Genomic DNA, 6,525 nt, shown 5'->3' on the forward strand with positions numbered 1-6,525 from the left:
TCATCAGATGAATGGATAAAGAAGTGGCACATATATACAATGGAATATTACTCAGCCATAAAAAGAAACGAAATTGACTTATTTGTAGTGAGGTGGATGGACCTAGAGTCTGTCATACAGAGTGAAGTAAGTCAGAAAGAGAAAGACAAATACCGTATGCTAACACATATATATGGAATCTAAGAAAAAAAAAAATGTCATGAAGAACCTAGGGGTAAGAAGGGAATAAAGACACAGACCTACTAGAGAATGGACTTGAGGATATGGGGAGGGGGAAGGGTAAGCTGTGACAAAGTGAGAGTGTGGCATGGACATATATACACTACCAAAAGTAAAATAGATAGCTAGTGTGAAGCAGCCGCATAGCACAGGGAGATCAGCTCGGTACTTTGTGACCGCCTGGAGGGGTGCGATAGGGAGGGTGGGAGGGAGTGAGACACAAGAGGGAAGAGATACGGGAACATATGTATATGTATAACTGATTCACTTTGTTATAAAGCAGAAACTAACCCACCATTGTAAAGCAATTATACTCCAATAAAGATGTTAAAAAAAATTCTAGCTGTTCTATATTTATCATAAGTAATAACTTTTATTAGGTAATAATAACAGTAGAGACAAATTCAATCATTTTAGTGGGTAAAAACCTTACAATCTTATCCTGTAGATAACATATACAATCCGCAGATTATAAATTAATTATTTTCTAATAATTAATAATTTATTAGAAACTGTAGCTTAACTGTTTATCCCCATGTTCCTTCTTGCTGTTCTTTTACCATACTTATGTCTTTTGACTAGGGCATTCCTTGGAGATCTGCTTTAAATCTATTATCAGAAGGATTAGAAGGAAATACATTGTAGAAGACACATGTTGAATAATGTCATGTGTCTAACAGACAGAGGTCAAATAGATGAGCTCTTTAAAAAGGGCACTTGGAAAAAGTACCTCAACTCTGCTGATTTTTGCTATGTTTACATTCTTACAAATATTTCATAATTGTTTATCCACTTTCAAAAAAGAATGCTTCTGACATCTGATAGTATAAAAACTCTAGCGCTCTAATTTGTTTTTTAACTGATTGTTATAAGCCAATAGTTAAGCCGTGATAAACATACCCTGAAATGTTCTTAAGTATATCTAGTATTCCAATTTAAGTTCTTTATTATTTTATCTATGCATTTTAGGAGATGAGAAAAACCATTCTGTACTAAATTGAAAGCCAATAACTAAAGCTAAAAATCTCAAATCTAACCCAAGCGTTCCGGGTTGTGAAAGTACCATAATGAGAGAGGAAAAAGAAGATTCATGTTCAGCCAGTGCTTTTTACAAATGACTAATCTGCATATATCACATTATTCCCAAGACAAAAGTAATTATATTCTTTCTTCCTAGTGCTGCATGAAGGCCTCAGGCTGAATGTTCTCTTTTTATTTTTCTCCCATTAATATTATCTTTGATGAAAAACTGTAATCTGATCTCTCCAGTGTAAAACTTTTGGCAAATGAGGTATGAAGATATTTGGGGCATGGGGAGCAATCACAGTGTGATTGGTCATAGGACTCAAATATTATCTCAGACAACCACATCTCGATTTCACATCTATATCTTCCTTTCTTCATCTGCATTAAAAAAAAAAAAAAGTTCCTTCATACTATAGTTTCCTTATTTTTACAAAGGAATTATGTGGTTTTCCCCTGCAATTCAGTCAGGATACCACGGGAGGAGGAAAAAGAAAACATGTTAATAAGAAGTAGTAATATGTATTTTTTTAAATCAAGCTAAAATGCTACTCAGAGGAATTTTATAAGAATCTGCTGCCCTTATGAAGCTTGTGGTACTTATAGAGGAGTGAAGATTCATCATCATCTCTGATTTTAGTACCTCCCTCAATAATTTCATTTTATTATTCTCTTCATCCCTCTTCAAAGCTCTTCAATAATTCCAGTTTTATTTTCAGTGCTTTTCTTCAGTACCAAAATCTTGTTGAAATAAAACCTGACCGTGGAATCATTACAGGATTTGGTGGCAGTGCGATCGTTAAGATTGTGTGAATATCTCCTTCATCTCTGTTATATTTCTTTTCCTAAGGGCATAACATAACACCAATACTATACTTTTTTATGGGAAGAAATTTCTTCTTTTATGTTCTAAAAATCAGGAGCAAGGGAAATGACACAGCACTAAATTCTTCTGAAACTTTAGTTCGAAAATAGCAGATAAGTAAATAAAAGACGACTACAGTGTTGTTAAGGTTAATCATTAACTATACTTAAAGATTGTAATTTTTTTCATTTATAGAAGAGATAATAATTTAAACAAAATAACTACTGTGCCCCACAATATGGTACTTAAAGACTAATGGAATCAACAGAGCTAGGAAATAAAAGAAACTTAGGGAAAATTCAGGAAACAGAAATAGGAATAGAGGATCTTGAACTTTAGAGTGCATAAGAATCACTTAAGGCAATTGGTAAAAATACAGCTTCCCATATGTCTCCATCGAAGATTCGAATTTAATGCGTTTGGTCAGAATTTGGGGTATCTGCATTTTAGCAAATATTTCCGATGATTCTGATTCAGAGACTCTGTTTGAGAAATACTTAATGGGCAGAACTCAGGGCCCTTAATTCCAAGTTCAATATTATTTCTGCCATACCACAAGGTCCTTGATTTTGGAATTTTTAAATTCCATTTTTAAGCAAAGTATTATAATTTGGAAATATAATTACAAAGTGTCCACTGAGTTTCGACCATGATTTACAGAAATTAGTCATTAGAAACGTCATCCTTTCCTCCTGGGAGTACTCACCTCTACCTATTTAGCTCCACAGTGCTCACTTTGACTATTTCCATATTACTGTGGTTCTGGCTACAGAGAAAGACAACTAAGATTTGATATGTAGTTTCTAGTCAAAGGTATAGCTGGGGACTAAAAACATGACCCTTGGGTTGGAACACAATCCCTGTGCAGTGGTGAGATTTACAAGGACACCACCACCTTGAACAAGAACTACCCTGGGATCACATGAGTGACAGCACTTGATTTATCATCATTAAATGTGCTCTGGTAATAAATATACATATATATATACGTATGTATATAATTTTTAAAAGTGCTGCATCTCTCTGAAATTGGAAATTATTCTTAAAATGGCAAATCATTGGAATATTTTACCTTACATAGAAACTTAGAAAATAAAACTGGAACAAAATGGATTTGGAGTTGTACATCAAATGTATAAAGCAACTTGTCAATGAATGAAGAGGAAAGAGCAAATTATCCCCCCTTTCTCCAGCTTTCTATTTTACCTCCTAGAGGCAGAGTCCCCTGCCCATTCTATTTACCTTGATCAAGCAGAAAACTGACTATATCTAAAATTGTGCCTAGTGTAAGAAACATTGTAGAAAGTTTGTTTTTTTTTCCTCAGAAAGTGAGAGAGTAAACAGAGTTGTTCAATTTAGGATAATTACCAGCTTTTTGCAATTAAATAACAGAGTTTTCTATTCTTTCACTTAATAACCTGGCATGGATTTAAAATGCCACACCACCACAAACAAAAGTTCTTTTTCACAAGAATGAAAGAAGTTTATTCAAAGGAGTTAAAGGATCAGAGTTGAAGGCTTCTTTCTACCACTAACTTGAACCTGTGAAAGCCTGTACCTTGAATCTCTGCTTCACCTATAGGTAATACACGGAATCACCTAAGAGTTTAATAAAATTGGATTATAAAAGTATGCAAACCAGCAAGTCACGTTTTTCAATCCCACCTATATTTTGATTTTCTAATTAGGAAATCCATTTCCGTTTTTTTAAAGTTTCTAACATAATTATGAGGATTTATTAAACTTTTTAAAATTACAGCTTACTCCATTAAGTACAGGCATACCTTAGAGATATTGCAGGTTCAGTTGCAGACCACCACAATAAAGCGAATATCGCAATAAAGCAAGTCGCTCAAGTTTTTTAGTTTCCCAGTACATATAAAACTTATGTTTACACTATACTGCAGTCTATTAAGTGTGCAATAGCATTATGTCTGAAAAACCAATATGCATACCTTGATTAAAAAATTCTTTCACACTAAAAAATGTTAACCATCATCTGACCCTTCAGCAAGCTATAATCTTTTTGCTGGTGGAGGGCTTGAAAGATTGCGAGAAATACCAAAATGTGACACAGAGAAAGAAGTGAGCAAATGCTGTTGGAAAAATGGCGGCAATAGACCTGCTCCACGCAATGTTGCCACAAACCTTCAGTTTGTAAAAAACATAACTCCTTGAAGCATAATACAAGGAAGCACAATAAAACAAGGTATGCTTGAACACTGAAACATGCACCATGGGATCCTGCCATCGGTGCTCTTGTGGCCTTATAGTACAAAAGCACAGCGAAACACCCTGGGAGGATTTCAAAAGAGGAGCACCTCAATTTGGTTATCTATTTTTTGAGAAGTACTCTTTTTTTTTTTTTTTGCGGTACGTGGGCCTCTCACTGTTGTGGCCTCTCCCGTTGCGGAGCACAGGCTCCGGACGCGCAGGCTCAGCGGCCATGGCTCACGGGCCTAGCTGCTCCGCGGCATGTGGGATCTTCCCGGACAGGGGCACGAACCCGCGTCCCCTGCATCGGCAGGCGGACTCTCAACCACTGCGCCACCAGGGAAGCCCGAGAAGTGCTCTTGAACACGAAAGCTGCTGAGTGTTAATTGACACCTTCAACTTGAATTAGAGAGTCTCTACAAATTTCATTTTTTGGAAAATGTCATGTTGTACTCCTCACATCATTTTATTCGGTTTTCCTCATTTCCAAAGGAAATACAGTAAGATCACATAGACAGATTTGCTCCCATCAAGGACAATACATATGAAACACAACGACCCGAACCGTATCTCCTTAACGCAACTTTAGTTCAGAAGATAAGCTTATAGGTTTCCAAAATTCAGGCGTATATTTCCTTGTTTTCTACTTTCTTCTTAAATCTTTCCCCATGCATGAAGTAAATTCATAGACTTTTCATTGAAAATGATCCTATTCATTTTAATAAGTGGCAAATACAGCTATTAATAGCTATATTTATCAATTAACTTGCCAACAAAAATGCTAATAAATCTCCATTCCATGCTTACCAGCAGAAGAGAGGCGGGAGTAAGAAAGTCTAATTATAAGAAAATAGCAGGTTCTTAATGCCATCTCGGTAGTGTGCAGAGGAAATAATCTGAGTTGGGGGATGGAGAAATCATGGAGTTCTGACTTGATCTAAGAGAGATTCTGTGAAGAAGCTGAGAGTTCCACTGACTTTAAAGGACGGATCCATTTAAAGTGCAGAGGAGGTAAGATCATAATAAGCTGGAGAGCTGAGCAAAGGTGTGGAGGAGGGAGCTTTAGAAAGCTTATTTGGGGTAGATCAGCACGCCTGGAGCTAAGGGTTGACTGCGAGATATTTTTGTAAAGACAGATTGGACCCATTATGTAGAGGACCATAACTACTAAGAACCTTGGACTTGAGAATTTTTAAAATAAAACTCAAAATAAGATTAGCAAACCTTCAACTTTTGAAAAGCTGTAATGAGGGACTTCCCTGGTAGCACAGTGGTTAAGAATATGCCTGCCAGTGCAGGGGATGTGGGTTCGATTCCTGGTCCAGGAAGATCCCACATGCCACAGAGCAACTAAGCCCATGTGCCACAACTACCGAGCCCGCATGCCACAACTACTGAAGCCCGTGCACCTAGAGCCCGTGCTCTGCAACAAGAGAAGCCTCCACAATGAGAAGCCCATGCACCACAACAAAGAGTATGCCCCGCTCGCCGCAACTAGAGAAAGCCTGCGTGCAGCAGCGAAGACCCAACACAGCCAAAAATAAATAAATAAAATAATTTATTTTTTAAAAAGCTGTGATAAATAATATGGCAAGCTTGAGTTCACACAAATTTTAACTAGCATGTGAAAATATTAGCAAAATCACAGCTCATACATATATGTGTACAAAGTTAAGCAATAATCTGAGATTCATCAGTGAATGCAAAAAATCTACATCTGAGTTATCTGTTTAGTTATTGAGGTCAAATACTGAACACAAAAACAAATGGCTTAAATTGACTTTTTACAAAAACTTAAATTTAATGAAAAAAAAAAGATGGGACATTTTGTCTCTTTCTTGCCAAATGCTTGTTTGATTAGATTTTTCACATTCCAAACAGATGTTTTAAAGTAATTTCAATAAAGTTTATCTTAATGACAGAGAAGTCATGACATTTAAATGTCACAAATATTTGCTATAGAAGTCTTTTTTCCCAGCACTTAGATCAAAATACTAAAGAGAAATAAACCAAATGTTAATGGTGGGTGTTTCTGAGTGTATAGTAATGAGTGATATTTCTTCTTTGCTCTTTCCAAATCTCCTATAATAAACATATATTCTTGTTGTAGTAAACAGTAAAATGAAACAAATTCCAGTTTATAATACTATATTATTTGGAATAATGATAGAAAAGGCAAAATAACGGCTCAAACAAGATAAATA

This window comes from Grampus griseus (genome assembly GCF_964374135.1).
Source record: "Grampus griseus genome assembly, chromosome: 4".
In the NCBI taxonomy this organism is placed as follows: domain Eukaryota; kingdom Metazoa; phylum Chordata; class Mammalia; order Artiodactyla; family Delphinidae; genus Grampus; species Grampus griseus.